At 39.9% G+C, this 22,545-nt stretch overlaps 1 long non-coding RNA gene across 1 annotated transcript in view; it reads left to right on the top strand.

Moving 5' to 3' along the window:
- The first annotated feature begins 1,195 nt into the window (after positions 1-1,195).
- The window catches only part of LOC121935562, a 78,723-nt gene continuing 57,373 nt past the window's right edge, over positions 1,196-22,545 (top strand). Inside the window, exon 1 of the long non-coding RNA XR_006104818.1 lies at positions 1,196-1,267. This is a non-coding gene — a long non-coding RNA (uncharacterized LOC121935562). The remainder of the gene's footprint in view (positions 1,268-22,545) is intronic.

The raw sequence follows: 22,545 nt of genomic DNA, 5'->3' as shown, positions 1-22,545 counted from the left end.
CAAATCCCCGAGGAATATGTAGCAGCACACTGACACCTGCAAGTCCTTCTATGCATAGTGCTATTTTTAAACGGAGAGCTTTGGAAATCCTTCACTACAATTTATTCTCTCTGGGTAACTTCACAGCATTCTTAGAGAGATCTGATTTAAAGTAGTTTATATGAGAGTGTGTCTTGCACACTTTGAAGCATGCTTGCCCCTGCCCCCTCCTCTCCTGCCGCTGCACATTTACCTTGAGGGGGCATGACACTTCCTTTGAAAATCTAGACATTAACAAAAACACTGCCTAGAGGTACTTCACAATCTCATTCTTTTACACATCAGCAAAATCAGAGAGCTGGAGGCATTTGTCCCTGAGTTGAACTAAATATATTCTTTCTCTCTCTGTCACAGACAATACTGGGTTTTTCCCCTCCCAGTGGAGCAGCATGCAGAGAAACCACCTACACAAAGGGCGGTTTTTATTCTCGATTCTCAGCATCTATTCATATAGCGAAGAAAAATGCTCCAAATGAACATTGCAATCCATTAAAAAAACAGTTTTATTTAATACAAAAATAGCTCTGTTGGCATAAAGTCACTGCCTGCAAATTTCCTTGATTGCAGCTGCTTTGCTCCCTTGAAATGCATTTCTGGCTGTTGGGTTGGTATAGGGAAGGGTGGGGTAAGCAATAGCAATGGGACTGTAGATGGGATGGTGATGGAATGTGACTTTCCTCCCCATAGAAGGACCACTGGAGATGGTTACTGTCTCGTGATTAAAACACACACACTCAACTCTGGATTTCCATATTATAGGAAAGGGGTGGGCTTCTCCTTTTCAATATAATGGAGCCATTAACATCTATTAATAATGCAGACAGGGTAAGTAGCTGGAGTTGGAGGCTCCCAAGGGGCCTCGTGAAACAGATGTGTACTGTATCTTCCCGGATTTGATGGCTGCTGGGGTCGAGGGGGTTGCTGTGGTTCCTGTTTATTTCCTCTGGCAGTGGTTTTCTAATTTAAGCACCTCTGTCTCCTGGCTACAGTAGCCTGCTGTGATGCAGAGTTGGTGGGGGGGAGAGATGGAAGAAAAAGAAGGATGATGGTGGCATGCCCCGTAGCCACTAAGCCTGGTGCCTGAAAAGGGCATGCTGGGTTTTAATCGGTACACCTCTGTGTGCACCTCCCAGGCTGACTTTACTCTTTGTGTTTTCTTTATAGAGGCATCTGCTGTGCAGAAGCAACACAGAGTGAAGGTCCTTTCTTTTGTTACCGGCAATGAAAGGTAAGCCCCTTCTTCCTTCCTCCTGATTTGAAAAGGGGCTGTTTGGGGCATGCATTCTGCTGTTGTGGGGCAGGGATAGGGTGAGGAATAATACCTCTCATAAAAGAGCCTGTACTCTTCCATGTCCTTTGACACACACAGTCAGAGGATGCCTGGAAATGAAAATTACCCCTTATGCCCCCACCCAAGCAAGAAAATTTTGCGTTTCAGTTTGTGTCAACTCTCCCTCCCTCTCTTTCTCTCTTCTTTCTGGCATCTATTCTGAAGGGACATGGATGCTTTCTTTTAACTGCTTGGGATTAGAGGATGGTGACAATAGCTCTTTTTTTAGAAAAGAAAGAAAGGTATAAAAGTTCAGAAAGCGTGTTGCACTGTGCCTTCTTAAAGTCCAGTTCACATTTCCTAGGACTGCAAATCTTTAGCTTGGCTAAACAAAAGCTTTTGTTCTAGGTGCTAATTTCTCATAGACAATATAGTGCAGCAGCGTTATTTGCATGATTCAGGGTAGGGCTAACAGTGTGGGTGGGGGTCGGCTGAATGTAAGGCAAACAGTGGGTGTAAATGTCTATGCTTGTCCACAGCTGGCTAGCAGCATTGTCTTGTGTGCTTGCACTATAATGCAGCGGAATGCATTTCCAGATAGATTGTCAAGAGACATGTTTTAAAACACTGCAACTGTTTCCATGACTCATTTCAGTCCCCTGCAGCAACAAAATAATGCTGGAACTTTGGGACTGTACAAGGCAATAGCATAACTTCTTTGAAATGAGCAGAGCAATTTCCATTCCTATACAGGCTACTAAATAATAGTCTTTTGTTACAAAGAATGCCACCATATAAAGGGGAATCTACTGCATTCAGTTATTCCTTTTGTCTTGGAGCATTCTGTGGTTTCATTTAGTTCTAGAGATGTATATTAAATACTAGCAAGGGAGAATTGCTAGGAGCATGACCTGTGTTTCTTACTTTCTCTAAGGTGATGCAGGAGTTGACCATATACAGTATAAAGATAGCTGCATTGTGTTTTCCACACAGTGTTGTTAACTGGAACCATCAGCATACTGTTAAAAGAATAAGGAACGGCTGTGGTGGTCCATTCACTTAATTCATATACCTCGTTCCTTGTGTGGCATTGATAGGCATAAACTGTTCCTATGTCTCCTGGTAAAAATGATGATGTGACCTCAGCAACAAATGTATTCGGCTTCTCTGTGAACTCCAGCGGTCTTTATTTTGAGATTACTTTACATTTTTAAATTTCCAGACTTCTGCATTGTTATTAAGCATAGGAGAGCTATGAGCTATGTATGCTTTGTTTGATGGTGCACATTTTACTAGATATGCAGGTCTTAACTATAACATCTCAGTATTGTTGAATCAAGACTAGTGGTGTATCAGATACCTGGAAATGTAATGTTTCTTAAGACAAATAAAATAAAATGTAAGGATGGTACACAAGAAATAGTTTGGATTTATAAAAAATACATGGACAATACTGGCTTGAAAGTTAACAATTTGTATATACAAATACAACAATAAAATATGCACTTCTTTTAATGTGGTTGTAAAATTGTGTTGGTATTATAAGTTTCAGCGATGGATAATTTAAACATGGATTCACGGTGCTCAAGTACAGTACTATTTTTATGGCAAACGTCTGCTGTAATGGACTAGTAAGAATAATGAAGGTTAAACATTGGATCCATCCTTTGGGAGAAGAAAATTACAGAGAGCAAAAATTGTTGTTATTTATCTTTAACATAGAAGATATGGGCAATATTACAAATGTGTGGATGAATTTCAAAGCAGAATTTAAATGCTATGACTTTCAGGGCAGTGGCAAATGTATACTTTACACTGATGATCTGATTCTGAAAAATATGGTTTAAAACCCTTGTTATCTCTGGAACTTTTTATTTAATAAATCTAGGAATATCAAAATTATCCTTTCATTTGGCATGGATGAATGCTTTACGCTTAGCATTATCCTTTTGTTCCTGATGAATCCCACTCACAAAGATTCAGTGATATCTTTCAGGATAAGAAGAAACTGGGGCAAAAATAGATAATTATTATTCCTCAAAAATCTTGGCTTTAGGTTGTTGCTTTTTTTAAAAAGTTTGTGTTACTCTGGCTTTATATCGCTGTAAGGGTAAGAATGCCCCAAGACAGATTGCTGAAGTCTTGGGGGTGAGAACACTTAAAAGTTTTAATGCTATTAGTATTATGGTTACATTTTATAATAACACCTGCTTTGTAGAGAATTTTGGTACAAGTAATGTGCCTTTGCAACATGATGATGTTTTATATTTAACTATGTGCAAAACGTAGTATCTCTTGATATACATGTATCTATCTCAACAGCTAAGATTTAAGGAGAAATTTGTAAAAGACAGTGAATTCTGGAATTCAGTAAGAAGAGGAGAGAGTAGCTCTTGTTTGTATCACCCTCAAATCTGTAGAGAATTTTGCAGAAAGAAAAGGAATAAACGTGGGAATTTTATGTTATGCTTGTATGACACACCTGTTATCGAAAGCCTGTGTTCTGTGGGAAACAAAGGAAAGACTTCCTTTTGTTATTATTCTTTATATCTTTAACTCTTTAATTGCTAAAGATGTTACTTAATAGATGAAAAAATTTATTCACTGCAGACTTTTTAGATGGAATATATAGTAACGAGAAGAATACTAACTTTATAATAATAAATGCTTTCTGGGGCAAAATGAGAAAGAAATGCATTGCAGTACACCTTGTGCCCAAATAAATGTGAATTTTCACGTTCAGAATATTTGCTCTGCAAAAATATTAAATTATGCAAAGAGAAAGAAGAGTTGAACAGTGTATATTTTAGTGTCACTAAGAAAAACAGTATACAGTTCTAATTAGCTATTTTTCTTGCACTGGTGGTGGACGGCGGTTTTTAAGAAGTAACAAGTGAATGGTACATTAGAAATAACTCGCCATTTATATAGTATGCAGATAGAGCTTCCCTCCAAGATTTAGTGTGACAGGCTAGTTTAAAAAGAGAAATTCACTGCTTCGCCACATCTGTTTATTTGTTTTAAAATGCAGAGTAGAATGCCTGCAGCAAATTTCTTTGTAGGTTGTTTTTTTAAAAGCATTCTGTTGCGTATGGTTTCCCCCTGCTCCTTCTGTGCCTTGGACGAGTAAAACCTTGTCTATTGAAAGTCTTTTTTATCTTTGAACTTTGGTTGTATGTGTGCCTGCATGTACACATACTGAATGTTTCAGTACCATATTTAACAAGTATACCAAAAACACATCATGTCAAACTTAACAAATAGTCATATACGTGTACTCTGATTTGGTTTGTACTTTCTCCTGGGTTTGCCTCAAAGGGGGAAGAGGATTAAGATGAATCAAACCATAATAGCCTTTTGAATAGGAAGACCATAGAGAAAGATTCATGGTCACTAGTGGCCTCTTTTACTATCTAAGAATCAAAAACCTTTTTATGTTATCAGTCAAAGTCTATAATGCAAATATGGAAAAAAGACAGTTATCCTCAACTTAAAACAATAACAAATTGCTGACATTGTCTTATTGCTGTACTGCCAGAAAGCAGAAGGAATCTCACTAAAGTAACATTTGCAGTATCTTATATTTGGTAAAACTGGGTTATTTCATGTTTCCTATAGAAACCTGAAAAGTAGCTCACTTACCAGAATTATTTCATGGTAGAGTTGTACTAAATAATAAGGAATTGTTATAATAAATGAGAATATGTATTTTGATTATTCTAATTTACTTAAAACACTGTTTAGCAGTAAATTCTATCTCTTTTGTGCTGTATGCTTTGAAAGATTGAGGCAGACAGCAAAAGATCCAGTATGAACTATGCACTCCTTTTACTGGTCTGATTCTTACTTTCTCAGAAATATTTCCCTTGCCAAGAATTGCATAAGATAGGGAGAATACTCTTAGTAATTTCATGACTGCAAGGGATGAATTGTAACTTAAATATCTGAAATGATCACCACAGACAAAGCATTTATGACTGTTTCATATGATTTTTGATGGAGACAGTTCACATGATCCTTTGAAGGGGAGCTTCACCTACATACTCAGCCTGAAGTGACTCCATCCACTTTCCCCAGTAGCCCTGCTAAAGAGCTGGGAGGGGGACTGAAACTGCCTTTTTCACACTAGCAGTAAAACAGCAATCTTAGTAGAGGTTGCAGGGGAATGGGAGAGGCTTTTACCTTCACATTGTGTATCCTGTGTAAACACCACTGATATTAATTTACAGTACAGTACACAGGAAGCTTTGATTGGATCTAGCCCAGCATTGTTTACACTAGAAGTTTTCAGCTTTTGGGCCTCCAGATGGTTTAGACTTCAGTTCCCCAAAGTCCTAGTTAGTATGTCCAATGCTCAGAACATACATAGGAAACTCAGTTTGGATCCAGCCCAGCAGTGCCTACGTCAGGAGTTCTCAACTTTGAGCCTCCAGATAAATAAAATCATGTCAAGTTCATGGAACTCTAACACAGATCAGAACTGTGGACAGCTCCTGGCAAGTATGAACGGGCTGGAACTTTACTGAACACGATAGAGTGATCTCAAAGTCATAGCCGTGTTAACCTGGAAAATCGTATGTAAAGGGAACTTGTAGCATCTTTGAGACTTACTGAAAGAATGAAGCTGGTAGAATGAGCTTTTGTAGACGTGAGTCTGCTTCCTTAGATGCATGGAGTGGAGGGTTCAGGGACAGACCTATATAAGCAGGATGTGTGTGAGAATAGCAGTAGTGTTACCCAAAATGCTGAGTTACCGAGAAGGCACCCATAAATAATATTCAATAGGGAAATTAATTTAGCTCAACTGAATTATACCTTTGGCTGGGGCAATGTTCAGCCTGGGATCTTAACCCTTTTTATACCAGTCCCAAATCATACAGAATTCCAGAGGCAATTCCAAATAGGTTTTTCAGTTTTATTAATAAAGAATCAAAACACACATGCACACATACTCTTTCTTTCACAGACACACACAAGAACTAATGAAGCAAAGGCAGAAGAAGGAGAAAAGTGGAGGCTTTGCTAATGGCGATACTGTACCAATACTGAAGCTTGGCTTCAGTCAAAGAGTGTCTGGAACTGGAGATGACTCAATAGCCACTGTGGCAAGTGGGCAGGCTGGCTTATTGAGTAGTGTGGCAGAAGTTGAACAGAGTGTCTGTCCTGCTTCAGACTAGACCACATTGTCAGTGTCCAGGCAGTGGTCTATATACTAAAACTCATATTGCGGGGCAGTAAACACAGAATGAATGGATTACCTCACTGCTAAATTGTTTTTCCAAGAGGGAAGAATGATTCAGAGACTGAGGAAATGTTCGGACAATTGGCATGAATATCTCACACAAAGGAAACACTCGTGTTGCTTGAGAAGAGTACTTTGTCTATGTATACACAGCCACCTTCTTTGGCCAGAATCCCATCATCGCCCTCCATTGACAAAGGGATTAAGATGATGTCTTTGGGTGATCCCATTGTAGTGGGTACCCTTGTTTCCTCGTTGCTAGTGACAGCTGGATTTCCAAATATGGTATGGCCAGGTTTCCGCAGTGGGGTCACCCACCCCAGCTTCTTTTTTAATATTAAATTGATATCAAAATTGAGGGGTGATTGTAGGGGCTGGCTTTAGGATAATAATAGCAATGTAAAACTTGTAGGTGTGGAGATTAGGTGACAAGTTGAGTTTTAACTATGGTTGTTTGGGGACAAAGGCAGGATGACAGCTAAAGCCAAGGTGAATAAGTGGTGAGAGTATTGGAATGTAGTGGGAGCTGTCACCTTTGTAGAGAGTTGAAATCTTATAAAGGAAGGCAAGTGCCTGTTCTGCATTGGATCCCTGTGTATTTTAAAGCCTGGTTTTTGTTCTTTTATTTCTGTTTCTTAGCACACTATACACATTTCAACACTATCTAACCCCCCCCCCCCCCCCCAATCCTCATGGGAGTTCCCTTGGCAAGTTCATTACATGTCCTCTCTGGTTCCCACATTACATTCCACTACTCATTCATATGGTTATCTACTCTTATTGGCTTAGGCAACATCCTTTGTCTTGCCTTTGTCCTCCTACAAAGTTGCCACTTCAATTCCATACCCACAAGGTTTTGAATTTCAACTGACATTCCCACACACAACAGGCTTATATAGGTCTCTGGACTCTCCAGTCCACTGCATGCGTCTGAGGAAGTAGGCTCAAGTCTACAAAAACTCATGCTTCCAGCTTCTTTCTGTCAGCTAGTCTCAAAGATGCTACAAGATCCATTTGGATATTGATTTCAGTGATATTAAAGAAATGATAAGGTGTGGTACAACCATGTCCTCCAGATGTAAGCACATGAAAGAAGACACTGAAGATCCCCATTGGAGAAAGCTGCCCAAAACTTGTCTTCTGATGAGTTAAAACATACGTTTGGGGAGCAGTGATGTCTGTCATATGTAGTCTGTAATTCCCTGCATCCATAGGTGGTTATATCTGGTTGCCTAATGTAAGTATCTGTATATATCAAGGTTGGAGAGGACACCCCCTTGTTGTGGGAGAGAGGCTTGCGTACCCTAATGAAATTGTGAGCTATGCTGGCAGTGGTATAATAGCCACCGTTAGGGCCTCCCATGCCAGACAGGTCACAACCAAAGGGTCTGACCAAGAGCACCAAAGGGCAGGATGGGCTCTCTAGCCTTATGGCAACCATCCTAGGAGAAGGAAAACTCTAATCCCAAACCCGGACAGATGTTTGGTCAACCACCTAAGAGAAGGAAACTCTAATCAAACCTACGACCCGAGAACCTCACTGCCACCATCTATGCTTGTCAAGGCCTCAGCAGTCGGACCTCTGGTTTAAAGGGTGAGGCCAGTTCTGTGCACGCTGCACTCCACCAGAAAAATCCATTGCACAGGCTTGAAGGATAGAAAGCATGGATGAGTCCTTCCTGAATCTTCGTTCGCGAAGTAAAGCCAGAGAGATATATCAAGGTTGGCCTAGTAGCCAAGCCATTGACCTCACTAGTTGTTCTGCTCCCACCCCATCATGTGCAGAGGAGTCTTGAAAGAACACAAGATTATTTTATGTTGTAGTATAGAGAAGATAGGAACAAGCAAGAGTCTTCCTCTTTCTTAACTGTTCCAAAGTGCCGCAACAGTGAAAAGATGGCCTCTTTGTTCCTCAAGTCCTTTGTCAAAGCTGTGGGGGTGGGAGTCTATACATGTGGCTGAGATGAAAAACAGCTGGAGAACAGCATGCTGTTTCTTTTCTTATTTGAAGACATCTTGATGTGAGGAAAGCCCCACATCTCTCCAAGCTGTGAAGAGATTTTAAAAAAAAACCTTCAAGAAGGGAAAAGTGGGGATAAATTTGTGCTCTTTTCCATCCTATAAGTGATGGAATACTTTGCCTTCCCTTCATCCCACTGGCAACCTCAGGGAAAGGAACAGTCTTGCAGAAATCTTTGGCGAAGAACATAAACAGCTAGTTCTCCTCCCACCCCAGTGCAGTTTCTGCCTTTTTATGGAGCTTCTGCAAAGAGAGTAGGCTCTTCATCTCCCTCATGCCTTCTAGGCTGCTGCCACACTGCAGAATTAATGCAGCTTGACACTGCTATAATTATCATGGCTCCATCCTGTGGAATTCTGGATTTGTAGTTTGTTGTGGCAACAGAACTCACTCAAAAACTACAAATCCCAGAATTTCATAGCATTAAGCCATAGCAGTTAAAGCAGTGTCAAACAGCATTAATTCTGCAGTGTAGTTACAGCCCCAGAAAGCATGAAAGGCCAAAGGAAAGGCTGGGATCTTGTCCTATTTCTGTAGAGGCCAAAAGGTCTCCAACCACTTGAGGTGGAAAGAAAAGTGCCAGCTACAGTGTTTATTTATTAGTTGAACTAAGTAATTCCCATCTCTTTTGCCCAGCTCTGGGACTCAACATGGCTCACAGAAATCAAAGCAGATACAGATTTTTAAAAAGTGTAGGTAAAAACATACCAAACATTATTGTTACTATTTAATTTGACTTATTTGTAGGATTAAACAGTTAAAATCATATCCACTGAAAAGGTAAGAAACAAAAATAATGCAGCACATTATTAAAAGCCATTCTGTTAAAAGAATCAGCTCCCAATGCTTATCAGAATAAAAGAGATCTTTATAAATAAAGGTTAATAATAATAATAATAATAATAATAATAATAATCTTGCCTGTGACTAGAAGGACAAGAAAGAATCCAGTCTGACCTCCATAAGAAGATTAATCTGAAACCTGTGAGGAACCACCAAAAAGGCCTCCTCTCATGTTCCCATTAGCCATGGCTGTGAAAGTGGTGGGGTCTGGAACAGATCACAAAGCTCAGAAAGGTTTATGTGGGTTCATGGATATGATCCTTCAGATAGCCTATGTCCACCCCCTTTCCCCTCCAGACATACCCGTTCTCTCTACCTGCCTTGTCGAGTCTTAAAGCGGTAGCAGCATCTGCTACTTTCCTAGTTTATATGCAAGAAGGGCAAGGAGGTATGTTGTGATGCCATGAGGCAAAGCACAGTGAGAGTTAAGGGAGGCATTGCAAATAATGGCAGAATTTTTCATAGGAAAGTCGTTGAAGTCAGTGTTACTGCTAATCACCTTTCAAGGCAGCTTCTTGGTGGATGGCCAGCTCTGATAAAAGCTCAAGAGAAGAAACATCAGAAATGGCTGCTGCTTCTGTTATCAACTGCAGTAAATAGTGCCCCCATGAGTGACACTTGCCCATGGCAAGCAGGCAAGTAGCACTGGCAGTGCTTGGCCTCATGGATAAAGATTAGATGCCCAGAAAATGAATGCATACAAGATGAAAAAATAGCCCTATGCAGACATGACCTAGAAAGCAGTATAGAATACTAAACTCACCACCACCACCACAATTTTACTAGAGGGCATTCTAAAGCGATGGGTTTTTGGATGGGCAGAGATGTGCATCTGGTATGCACCTAGTACAATGCATAATCAGTGACACAAAGAAGAATGAAATGGCCAGTCTGAACTTGATCTTGAACAACATGACTATGGTCATGCGGAGAATCAAACCATAATTTCCCAGTGTCCTAGTCCAGCCTTCAAACCACTACCACATACTGAGTAAAAAACCAACAAACCACTAGTTTAAATAACCTACCAAAAATCTAAGATTTAGGTCAGTAATAATTTATTTGTTTGATGAATAAAAGATATCAAACTCTGTATGTAGTCAACCTTTTTAGAGAGAAAACAATCTATAGTGCAGTTGCCACCACCAGTATGGTCTCTCCTGGGTCATCGCTTGCCTTTTCTTACCAACAGAGGCTCTGAGAAAGCAAAAGGCACTGAAATGGTGTGCAGCTACCTGCACATTGCTTTTGTACATAACTTTCAAAAATTGACATAAAATTTTACCTTGCCTGACATTAAGAATATAAGAGGATTCCTACTGAATCAGACAAAAGGCCTGTCTGGCCCAGCATTCTGTTCTTATAATGGCCAACAAAGAGGACATCGGTAGCAATCTTCCGCTTGTGTTCTCCAGCAACTGGAATTGAGTGGCATGTTACGTCTGCTCTTGAAAGTAGCATATATCCATCATGACTCCATAGCCACAGATAACCTTGTCTTCCATAAATTTGACTAATCCCCTTTTAAGGCCAATGAAGCTGGCAGGCATCACTACATGTTGCTCTATGTGTGTGTTGGGGCAGGGGGTATCCCAGGCTTTATTCAGCAATTGCACTGCTTCATTCATGGAAGTTCATGTTTTCTCTTTGTTTTTCCATCTTTTTAAGTGGACCATAACAAATCTGTTAAGGAAGAAAAATGGATTAGTTGCACCATGCACAATTCCTTTTAATTGTCAATGTTAGGAACCTTCAGTCTGGAAGCACCATTATTAACAGTCCCATAGTTTAATTATGCATTGTGTGAAGTGCTTCCTTTTGTCCATTCTCAATCTCTCACCAAATTACTGAAAGCTTATTCAGATTGATGACATTTCAGCAGTGACCTCTTCTGTGTCCCTTTATCCTCACTCCAGTACAGTATTAAGAAGGCTTTTTGTTATCTCTCCACTGAACATGACACCATTTTGAATTTTAGTGGAACGTACTATGGAAAAAGTGGGGGAAAGTGGGGAGAATGGAGTGCAGAGATTTCTCTTTCAAGAGTTGAATTATACTAAGAGGCCTATCTGGTATCATAATGGGTCTGTAATTGGGTTAGCCGGGCTAAAAATGGCACAGATGACAATTCAAGTGAGGTTATACTAAATTGCTTCTATTTTCAGACACTTATTTTCTTATCCCATATGCTGTGATGCTCAGTTTGCCACAGGTCTGAAATTAATGTGTTGTGACAAAGTGACTGCCTAATGCTTCATTCTCCAACCTACCCCCCCCCCATTTATTGGAGTATAACTGTGGGGTGCTGGGTAGGGATGATGGCTGTTGTGGTCCAAAACAGTTGGAGGCACCAAACTATGGAAGGCTACTCCACAGAGATACTAATTTACAAAAGGACACAACATCTGTCTACTAATACAAAAACTCAAAGTATAATGTCTGTGCGGGTGTGGTAGGTGTTAAGTGGCATCAGAGTTTGGACTAGGGCAGTAGGACTGACTGTGGGATAAAAATCTGTTGTATTAAAATACAGACTGTTTAAAAAAAATTTGTTTTAATTACCAAGCTTCTTATAAAGAATAATGAAAAATAATGTGTAAGGAACATAAGAAGTAGTATAAATAAGAAATTTGATTTTAAATCCTGTATCAAATTGGCCTCCCCCTCTTGCTGATTTAAAGCAGTTTTACAATATGATGTCAAATTTTGCTTTGATTTAAATCAGTCCACTGGGCAAACATTACACCTCCCATATTGCTGAACCTCTCTGTGTTAAAGGAAAGCACTTATATTCAGATCTCTTACTCTCACTCTGTATTACACCCTTTCCATATAGTATGAGGTGTTTGTTAAGCTAGATGGAGCCACATGATTGATCACAGAGTCACCAAACGTGGGATCATAGCAAGAGGCTAGTGGCTTCTGTAATCATGGCCCAGTGAATGCACTCTGGAATCAAACTTTGCCTTTGCAGGGGAGGGGGACTGCTGTTTTTAGTCCATGTTGCTTGCAAATGGACGTGGAAAAGGGTTGTAGATACTGCCACTGACACATTTCATTCAAATTGTAAGTAAAATCATCAGTATTGACCCAGGCCACATCAGGCAGATTTCCTAATATATATATCTTCCTATGGGTAACTAAGGAATGGAGCTTAATTCCATGAAGATCAGTGTGAATGACTTAACAGAGAGCATGCTTAAACTAGGAATGTTTATTGTAAAATATTTGTTGTTGTGTGCCTTCAAGTCATTTCTAACTTATGGTGACTCTAAGGTGAACCTCTCAAGTGGTTTTCTTGACATGATTTATTCAGAGCAGGTTTGCCATTGCCTTCCTCTGAGGCTGAGAGCATGTGACTTTCCCAAGGTCACCCAGTGGGTTTCACGGCCTAATGGAGAATCAAACCCTGGTCTCCAGAGTTGTAGTCCAACACTCAAACCACTACTCCACACTGGCTCTCATTCTAAATTACACTCTTTCAGGAATCTACCAAATGAGGAAGAGCTCTCCACCATGTTCCTTCATTACCACCTGCCCTTTTAGTGCCAACATTGACATAGTCCTTATAAACATGCTGCCAAATCACTTCCTTCTCCACTAACTCTGAGGCAGTTTATTCCACTGTCAAACAGTTCTTAACAGTAAAATAATTGTTCCTAACAAATGCTGGCAAAACATCAGGAATAAACTCTTCTAGAACATGGCCACACAGCCTGAAAAACCCACAAAAAACTATGGATGCTGGCCAGTAAAGCCTTTGACTTTACCTAAGCCATTCCTCATAAAGCTTGGTTTCCAGACCATTGATCATTTTTGTTGCCCTTCTCTGGACATGTTCCAGCTTGTCAATATCCTTCTTGAGCTGTGGTGACCAGAACTGGACACAGTATTCCAGGTGTGCTCTGACCAAACCAGAATAAAGTGGCTCCTTTTCATAGCTCCCAAGAGCAGTTGTCTGACCCACTATTTTTAAGGCTTTAAAATTAATTTAATATTATGCTTTATTAATGCATTACTAATTAATAACCATCAAAACAATGGTAATATGAACACTAACACATTACACATTTTCTGTGACATTTCCAAGCTCTGTCTCTTGATTTGTTGCATGCACTTATTGTCAAGTTTTTAATTACCTAACTGGATGTAAAGAGGACCTCCCACACTCTCAAAATGTATTTGCCCAAGGTTTCTTTCTTCACTTTAAAGTAAGATAAGAATCAGGAACACTCCCATGTAGTTAGAACACTTACAAAAATATCCCCTCTGAAACTACAGATAGCCAGCAGTTCCTCACCTATTACCATGACTGAATCCTCCTTTTTTCTTTTTTTTTTAGTAGGGGAACATTTTAAAAACCAACATTTATCATAGGATAATAAAATGTTGCTTCAAATGTCCACAGTCCAGTCCAAAGGTCAGTCAGTCAGTCAGTCACAGCAAAGAGCAGAGGCAAGAGCATAGTCACGAAGCAAGTCTAGAAGTCAGACAACCAGAGTCTTGAATCCAAGATCAAGGAACAAAGGAACAACAAAACTGCAAGACTGGTTGTTGGCTGCAAAGAATTTTTGCAGCTGGAGGTCTTTTAAAAGACTTCTGCTTCTCTCAACAGAAACTTATCAGGTCTCCTCTTGGCTTCTAGCCTGGAGGAACGCCTCAAAGTCTCCTTGACCTGTCTTTGCTCCACAGGTCCTAGCACCTGCAGTGTAGAGTCCATAGAGTCTGTTTCTCCCTCTGCAGCTTCCTGAGCCTCCTCTGAGAGTGCTGATCCAGGCAGCCCCAGATCTGCTCCTGTCTCAGCCTCCTCCATGTCTTCAGAGTCTGAGTCCTTTGTGCCTCTAAGTCAGGCCCAGGGCAGTCCATGACAATTAGGACCACAGCAATGGTAAAAGAGTTATCTCCCTTGCCCTTAGTTTTCCCAGTACAAATTGTGATATATCCATCTGAGTTGCTCTGTGAAACAAAATACAGAGATGATATTCCATTTGTAATTGCTGTTGTTTTGAAGCTAGAAATCTAAGCCAAGGTACTCCCCAAGTCCCTCTAGTCATTTTATAACAGCACCCAATCTAGATCTTTAAGATCAGCATTCTAGAACAGCAGCTTCAGCTCAGAAATGGTGCTTTTGTTAGATTAACTGCAAGGAGAACTCTGTCTCCAATGCTGGTGAAGGTGGGAGTTGTAAGAAGAAAGACAAGGGTCCTCTCCTGACCATATGTCTGGGAATATAGTTTCTAGAGATGTTGGATGCATAGATACAGCATGGATGGGTGCAGTGCACATAAATGGAGCCATGGGGATAACAGTGGGAACAAACAGAGAGAAAGGAGATGAAAAAAGTAGCAGAAATCAGGGAAAATGGCTGCTGCAGGATCAAAGGAACCAGAGTTTCAAAAGGTGTTTTTCCCCTTATGGTTGGGACCCTAAGGAATCAACATGCCCCTTCCTGGGCTTCTCTGACTGCAGGCTGTACTTTTCACCTCATTTTTCCCATCAGGAAAATCACTTAAAACTTAGGCATGTTTTACATGTTCTGTTACATACAGCAGCTAGAAGTTACAAACCAGTAGTACATAGCCTCAGTCTTTGCTACAGTGTTACTTCATCAGCCTTGGTTCCTTTATCCTGCTTTACCATACTTTTTTTTGCAATATTCCAATCTGTATAGTAAATGGATTAGAATACTACAAAACAGCACAGTAAAGCACCTCCCAAGTATATCTTGCCTAAGAACAGCTTATAAAATTCATGGGTTGCCAGTAGTCGACAGGCAACTTGAAGGTGCACGTACACACACACACACACACACACACACACACACAGAGTGTGTGTAAATGGACCAAAACTGATGCACCATGGGACATCTTTGCTTAGATCTCCCAACTTTCAGATCTCCCAACTTAAATCCAATTATTAGTCACACACAGAACCAAATCCACTGAATCAATGGAACATATTTAAGTATTTACTAAGTTTCCACTGATGTAAATTGAGACTGGCAATTTATTTTAAGCCAATGACTTGGGGACTAGATGGGGAAATCCCTCTTCTCTCACACCTCTCTTTAATTCTATTGCAGTTTTGCACAGTCCATCTCACCTCCCAGATATGCAGTTTGAGGAAGGAGCCCTTCCTTAGAGTACAGCTTGTTCAAAGCAGCATCCTGGATAATGCTGCTGACACTGGTTGTTGTTATGTACCTTCAAGTCATTTCCGACTTATGGCAACTCTAAGGCTAGCCTATCACAGAGGTTTCTTGCTTAGATTGTTCAGTAGAGGTTTGCCACTGCCTTCATCTGGGGCTGAGAAAGTGTGACTTGCACAAGGTCACCCAGTGGGCTTCCATGGCTAGTCTCCAGAGTCTGAAGCTCCTGTCATACTGCAGAAATAATGCAGTTTGACACTGCTTTAACTACCATGGGTCAATGCTATGGAATCCTGGGATTTGTAGTTTGTTGTGGCCAGAGCTCTCCAGTAGAAAAGGCTAAATATCTCCTATACATTCCAGGGTTTCTTAGCTTTGACCCATGGCAGTTAAGGAAAGTGCCAAGCTGCATTATTTCTGCAGTATGCGAGGAGCTTCAGACCCTGGAGACCAGGATTTAGATCCCCACTTTACAATGTAGATGCAGCCATAGTTCACCGCTCAAACCAGAACACCCCACTGGCTCTCAGCATTGGCAGATATAGTATTTAAATTATGTTAACATTTAAGGACTTAGGGTTCCAGGCTGGCGTGGAGCAGGAGTCTGGGTTCTAAGGCAGTTCTATGCAAAAAAGAAGTGTCCAATTCATGTACTCACTAGTGAGAGGAGCTGAGCAGGAGGGAATGGACTTGCATAGTAAGCTGCCATTTACCAGCAATCTGGCTGACTGTTGTGTGCAAATGTATCCACTGGCTGCTTTATCACATTTTAAATTAACATTCTGATTTTAAGTGATGAAATAAGAACCTTGCTCTCATTTCTCAATACAATGGTTCTAAACTGGACGTTAATTGTGTACAGATAATTAAATATATGAGCCTCGTCTTTTTAGGCATGGCTTATGGAGGATTCTGTGTGTGTGTGTGTGTGTGTGTGTGTGTGTGCGCGCAAGAGAGTGCATATGAGAAAGAGAAATGAGTTTGCAAGTTGTGCTGTATTGCAATTCATTCCATTCTAACCTGCAGCTCAAGCTTTCCCTTTTTTTCTTTTTCTTTTTTTGCTTTTAGGGATTATATTTAAAAAGGCTTTTCTTCCCTTTTATTCATTCAGTTGATGATATTAATTATGCTTCTATTGTAGCACAGTTAGGTTATCGTGCACCAAAAATCATTTGGCATTTTCAAAAGGAAAGAAAAATGCTTGTCTTTTGAAAAATACAGCTCTATCCAACTGAGGTCAGAATGCCTGGTTTTTGGTGTAGGAAGAACAAAGAAGAGGAGGTTGAATAAATGTTGGCACAGCCTTTTCCTTATTACTGTCTTATAGCCAGTGCAAGGTGTTGCAAGCTGAATTTAGTGTACATTAATATTGTTTTACATATGATTTACATAATTTTAAACAATCAATTAAGACATTGAAATAGTTCAAGATTCTGCAGTCATTAATCAGAATGGAGACTGCAGTTAAGAAATCAGAAGAAGACTAGGATTTGGAAGACCAGCTATGAAGGAACTAGACAAGATCCTGAAGTGTCAAGATACATCATTTAATACTAAAGTTAGGATTGTCCATGGCATCATATTTCTCATTTCTATTTATGGCTATGAAAGCTGGATAGTGAAGAAAGCTAGTAGGAGGAAAATCAACTCAGCTGAAATGCAATGCTAAAGAAGAATTCTGTGGAAACCATGGACTACTAAAAAGACAAATACGGTAAATGAGTCCTAGAGCAAAGCAAACCTGAACTCTCCCTCTAGAAGTCAAGATGACAAAACTGAGGCTGTTGTACTTTGGCCATATCATGAGAAGACATGGCTCACTATGAAAGATAATAATGCTTGATAAGGTAGAAGTCAGTTGAAAAAGAGGATGACTGCATCCAGATGGATACACTCAAGGAAGCCACAGGGTTTTCTTGGGAAGATTTGTTCAAAGAGGGTTTGCATTGCCTTTTTCTGAGACGTGAGTGTGGGACTTGCCCAAGGTCACCTAATGAAATTCCATGGCAAAGCAGGGATTTGAACTCTGGCCTTCTAGAGTCTTAGTCCAATACTTAAATCCCGACTAGGTATGCCTTTATATATGGAAAGTGAGACTGACAGTGCATTTGTACTTTGTATGCATTGTAATGGTTGTAATCCTGCCTCGATCTGCAGAGAGAGGCGGGAAATATAAATAAATTTATTATTATTATTATTATTATTATTATTTGCATTCATTTCCTCCTGGAAGACTTCCCACACGCAACTGGTTGGTGACTATGTGAACAGAATGCTCTTCAAGCTAGTTTCAGCTAGAAATTTTGTTCAGCAACACCTCTGCTTTCTGTAATTCGTTCATACATTGACCCGTGTAGTTTCAGGCATGGTTTCCTCCTCACCATAAGGATTAAAAATTTCTGTCCCTTCCTTCTGAAACTGTGGCACAGGCAGAGCTTGGAAATGATACTTTTTATTATTATTATTATACTTCCCAGAATCCCCATCTAACATGTTCACTCTTTGGAGTTAAATATCCTAGTTTACTATAGCACATTGATTTTGCCAGGTGCTTTGTGTATACAAGATTCAGTCCCTAATCATAGGTATGACTGGGAGGGGGGGGGATACTTGCCTGAAACCCTTGAGAGCCACTGCCCATTGGTTTCAACTACAGTATACCAAATGTGATGACCCAATTGTCTGATTCGATATAAGGCAGCTCGGCCATGTAAATACACTGGATTACCTTGGGCAAGACACTCTCTCAGCCTCAGAGGATGGCAATGGCTGACCCTCTCTGAAAATACTTGCCAAGAAAACCCCATGATAGTTTCACCTTAGGGTCACCATAAGTCAGAAATAACTTGAAGGCACACAAAACAAGAAACAACAAGCTTCCCGTCTTCCTTTGTTCTTGTGACTGTGACAAAGGGCACGCCCAGGGCTTTATAGCATGAGGATTTTCACAGCGGTCGTGTTTGTGGGGATGAAAACATGCCCCAGTATCACATATCTTTGCAATTATATTACTGCGGCTGCTGCTGCCATCAGACTTTCTTCCTCAGTCCTCTTTAATACAGCCTCCTTTATTTTATTTTTATTTATTTTTCTTTTAACTCAGACAATTCCACATCTCTACTAAAGTGACATTAGTAAAAAGGTTTTTTAAAAAGAATTAAAGAAATTGTAGCAGGGAAGGTAATCGGGTTGCTTGGGAATAGTAAGGTGTTGATGGGAGGGAGGAAGAGATACCGATCCTTGCTGACTGCCAATATCGCAATTGTCCTGGCAGCAACATTTCACACCTGAACACTTGCACTATTGACAGCTCATTGACAGGTTTCCTTCATCAGTTAAAAGGGACACTCTGAATGTGGTTTAGAGACACAACAGCTAAGGTCAGAGACATCATCATGTGATAAGTATCTCCAAAGTTACTTTTTTCCAGGTGTAATCACAGTGTTAAGCTAATATTTATCTGGATTCTCTGAAAAAGAGTTTCCATCAGTTTGACAGAACAGCATAGGTGGCTTGTGACAAGAGTGTAGTGGGAAACTCTACCCTGAAATTTGTGTATGAAGTTCCCCCTCCCATACACTTGGACCACAGGCCATGACAGGTAGAAAGGGCACAAATTAAGATTGGTCTTGGTAATAGTATTAAAAATATGTGCCTTCAAGTTGTCTGTTGATTTATAGCAGTCTCGTGTATTTCATAGAGTTTTCTTAGCAAGGTATATTCAGAAGAAGTTTTCCATTTTCTTTCTTTTAAATATAGCCTACAGCACCTGGTGTCCCCTTGCTGTCTCCATTCCAAGTACAGTATTGACCAAGCATGAGCCTGATTAGCTTCCAAGATCAGATGGGATCTGGTAGCATCAGGCCAACCATCCCATGTTTTCCCCCAGTTAGTCTGACACTTGTAAATAACTTGAAGGTGGTGGTAAGGAAAGTAGTCACTGCCTCTTACTTGTCAAAGGTCTTATTTGCTGCTTCTGAATTTTCTTAATAGCTGCGGCAAAGGCAGATAATCCACACCCCTGAGATTCCTATGCTTGCCCGAGAAATCAAGAAAGATCTGTCCATCTGTATCCTGTCAAAAAATTTTAGAGACCTTCCTCTTCTACCTCTGTTCTCTGCAATGTACTGAGATTGAAAGGGAGGATGTACAAGAAACAAGAACCCCTTTGCCAGTCAATCTTCATCTAAGTTACAGAGGTACCAAAAAGTCTGGAGTCTTGGAGAACTAGAGGTATCTTCTCCATAGAAAAATCTTAGAACAAAATGTACTTCTACATAAGTGGCAAAGGATCATTTTAGTTAGGATGGGTCAGGGTTTTTTTTTTGCTCTGTTCCCCAATGGATTATCAGTCCCAAGCTTTTTTCAAATGGAACTTGTAACTGTGCAACTTCTTAAGCTATTATCTTGAGAAGGATGACCTTTAAAATCTGATTTAATCCTTCTTATTGTTGAATAAAGCTGTCTTGCTCTCTGTTAAATCACATGGAGCTTTTTGACTACTTGGCACACAGGGTGCTTCGCTCTAGGGAGAGGAACAGGAAATAACAATTTACTAGTGTTTACCCATCACTCTTATTTCACACTTGAGAAGAAAGAAGAAAAGCACATGGGCAAGGAACAGGGGCAGAGAAGTTCTGTTTGGACTGTTCTTTGCTCCCTTCTTTGCTCAAGAGGTCAAGGCAAAGGAAAAACCTTGAACGCTCCCACACATTTCGTCTCTGGCATTTTATATTTTCTTTTGAATCTGGCCTGGGTGGAATGGAAGTGGAATATGCTTGTTTGATTCCGATCTTTTCACCTCCTGTAATCATGTTTAGGAATCAGTGTGGTGTACTGGTTTGAGTGTTGGACTAAGCCTCTTGGAGAACAGCGTTCAAACCCCTGTTTGGCTACAGAAATCAACTGGGTGACCCTGGGCAAGTCACACTCTTTCAGTCCCAGAGGAAGGTAATGGCAAACCCTTTTGAACAAATCTTCCAGGAAAACCATGTGATACTTTTGCATTAGGGTCCCCATAGGTTGGAAACTATTTGAAGGCACAAGAAAAACAGATCATAAGTATGAGATAAGAGAATAATACTATGAGCATTTCTTTTATTCCACTCTAATTAATGTGTGCATATATGCTGGTAAGTACTGTACAGTGTTGTCATAATGGATATAAGTTGTTGTTTATTAAAGATGTAAAGAATAACTACAGATTTTGTTATCCTCTGTGAAAAAGAGTGTCTCAACACACTGAGATGTCCTATCAAGAAAATTATTACATGTTACTGGATTGTATAATTATTTATATTTTGCATTTGGGACTTTTTTTGCAAATAAATTAAATTGTAAAAAAAAAAACCCTTGCATTTTGCATTTGGATAAACTTCTGAAATTATTTGCTCTTGCCTGCAAGAACTGCAAGTAAAAGTATTCCTCCCTAATAATCATAAAATGCAGGGCATATGCATAATGTTTAGGGCTCAAACACTTAATGTACTACTGTACTACATTTCCTTGGGTGCTTCCATAACCTGCAGATTTAAATTTTGGAATGCAACTGTTCTGAAAACCTGAATTTTGTGAGAATGACATCTTACCAGCCCCTCTGATGCATCTGGGACAGTTGCATCCTTTACAGTGATGCTTGCAGCAACCTATGCAAACCCAATTCTAATAAATTTAAACATTTTTTCTTCAGATATTTTTTTCATATATGTGTCTATGTAGATTTAAGCAATTGAAGAGTTTACAGTTAATCACCACAGGCTAATTTTACTGGCAGGGGTGGGAAAGGCTCTCTAGTCACATTTGTCCAGAGCTCAGAAGTAATTTGCTACAGATGAGAAGTTATTTGTGATGAATTTCTTCTTTGAAATAAGAAAAGTATAACCTTGGTTATTAGAAAAGCTATATGATTGTAACTTGATGAAGTATAACATCAGTCTTTTTGATATATAACGACAATTTTTAGTCGCTTATATAGTTGCAAGGAGTAGTCTCACTTTAGGTAAGGAAGGAGGACAAGCACATGGTTCAAGCACTGGCTTGTGCTATACCTCACATCACTGAATGACACATTCAAATGTTGTTGTTTTTTGTGGAGTTTTTGGGCTATGTGGCTATGTTCTAGAAAATTTTCTTCCTGACGTTTCGCCAGCATCTATGGCTGGCATCTTCAGAGAATTCTCAGAAGATGCCAGCTACAGATGCTGGTGAAACGTCAGGAATAAAATTTTCTAGAACATAGCCACATAGCCCCAAAAACCCACAAAAAACCATGGATGCCAGCCATGAAAGCCTTCGACATTCAAATGTTGTTTCCCCACTAAATTAACTATTTTAGGTACCATAGAAAAAGGAGGAAACAAAAGGTAATTTTAAAATGTAACTATAACAGTGCATTTTAAACATGTAGGCAACCAATTACGTTTTTAAAAAGCCACTTTCTAAAAGTTCTCCTTTTGTCAAGTTTGATTTTTTTTTAAAGCATAGTTTTCCTTTATTCTCATCATGCTAGAACATGATGAACTGACATCACTTCTGTTGTGCTGCTATAGTTTCTAAACTCCACACGTTGGGGACATAGGGGTATAGTGGCATCATACAGTTACAGTAATTTCATCCCACCCAAATGATCATGGCTTCATTCTCAGGATCCTGCATATATGTGATGGTGAGTTTTCTGTTAGAGAATTTGAACTCCAGTTTCCAAGTTACTCTGAGAAGAGACAGATTAAACATTAAATCTAATTCAGTAGATTTAATTATATAGCGTGACATTCAGGGTCCCTTGGGAACTGGAGTTCAAGGAAGTGGACTAGAACACACTGCAAAGAGCTTTGAAGTATCTCATGAAACTACAAATCCCAGAGTTCCTTTGAATGGAACTGTGTTGATTAAAAAAAGTCTGAAAGTGATAAAACTGTGTAATGAAGATGCACTGGTTGTGATTAGTCCCAGATGCTTTTCCCACAGCCTCCTCTCCCTTCTTA

The sequence above is a fragment of the Sceloporus undulatus genome, chromosome 6 (assembly GCF_019175285.1).
Source record: "Sceloporus undulatus isolate JIND9_A2432 ecotype Alabama chromosome 6, SceUnd_v1.1, whole genome shotgun sequence".
Classification (NCBI taxonomy): Eukaryota; Metazoa; Chordata; class Lepidosauria; order Squamata; family Phrynosomatidae; genus Sceloporus; species Sceloporus undulatus.
Note: the sequence above shows the minus strand (reverse complement) of the source record. Positions and strands in the feature narration are given on the sequence as shown.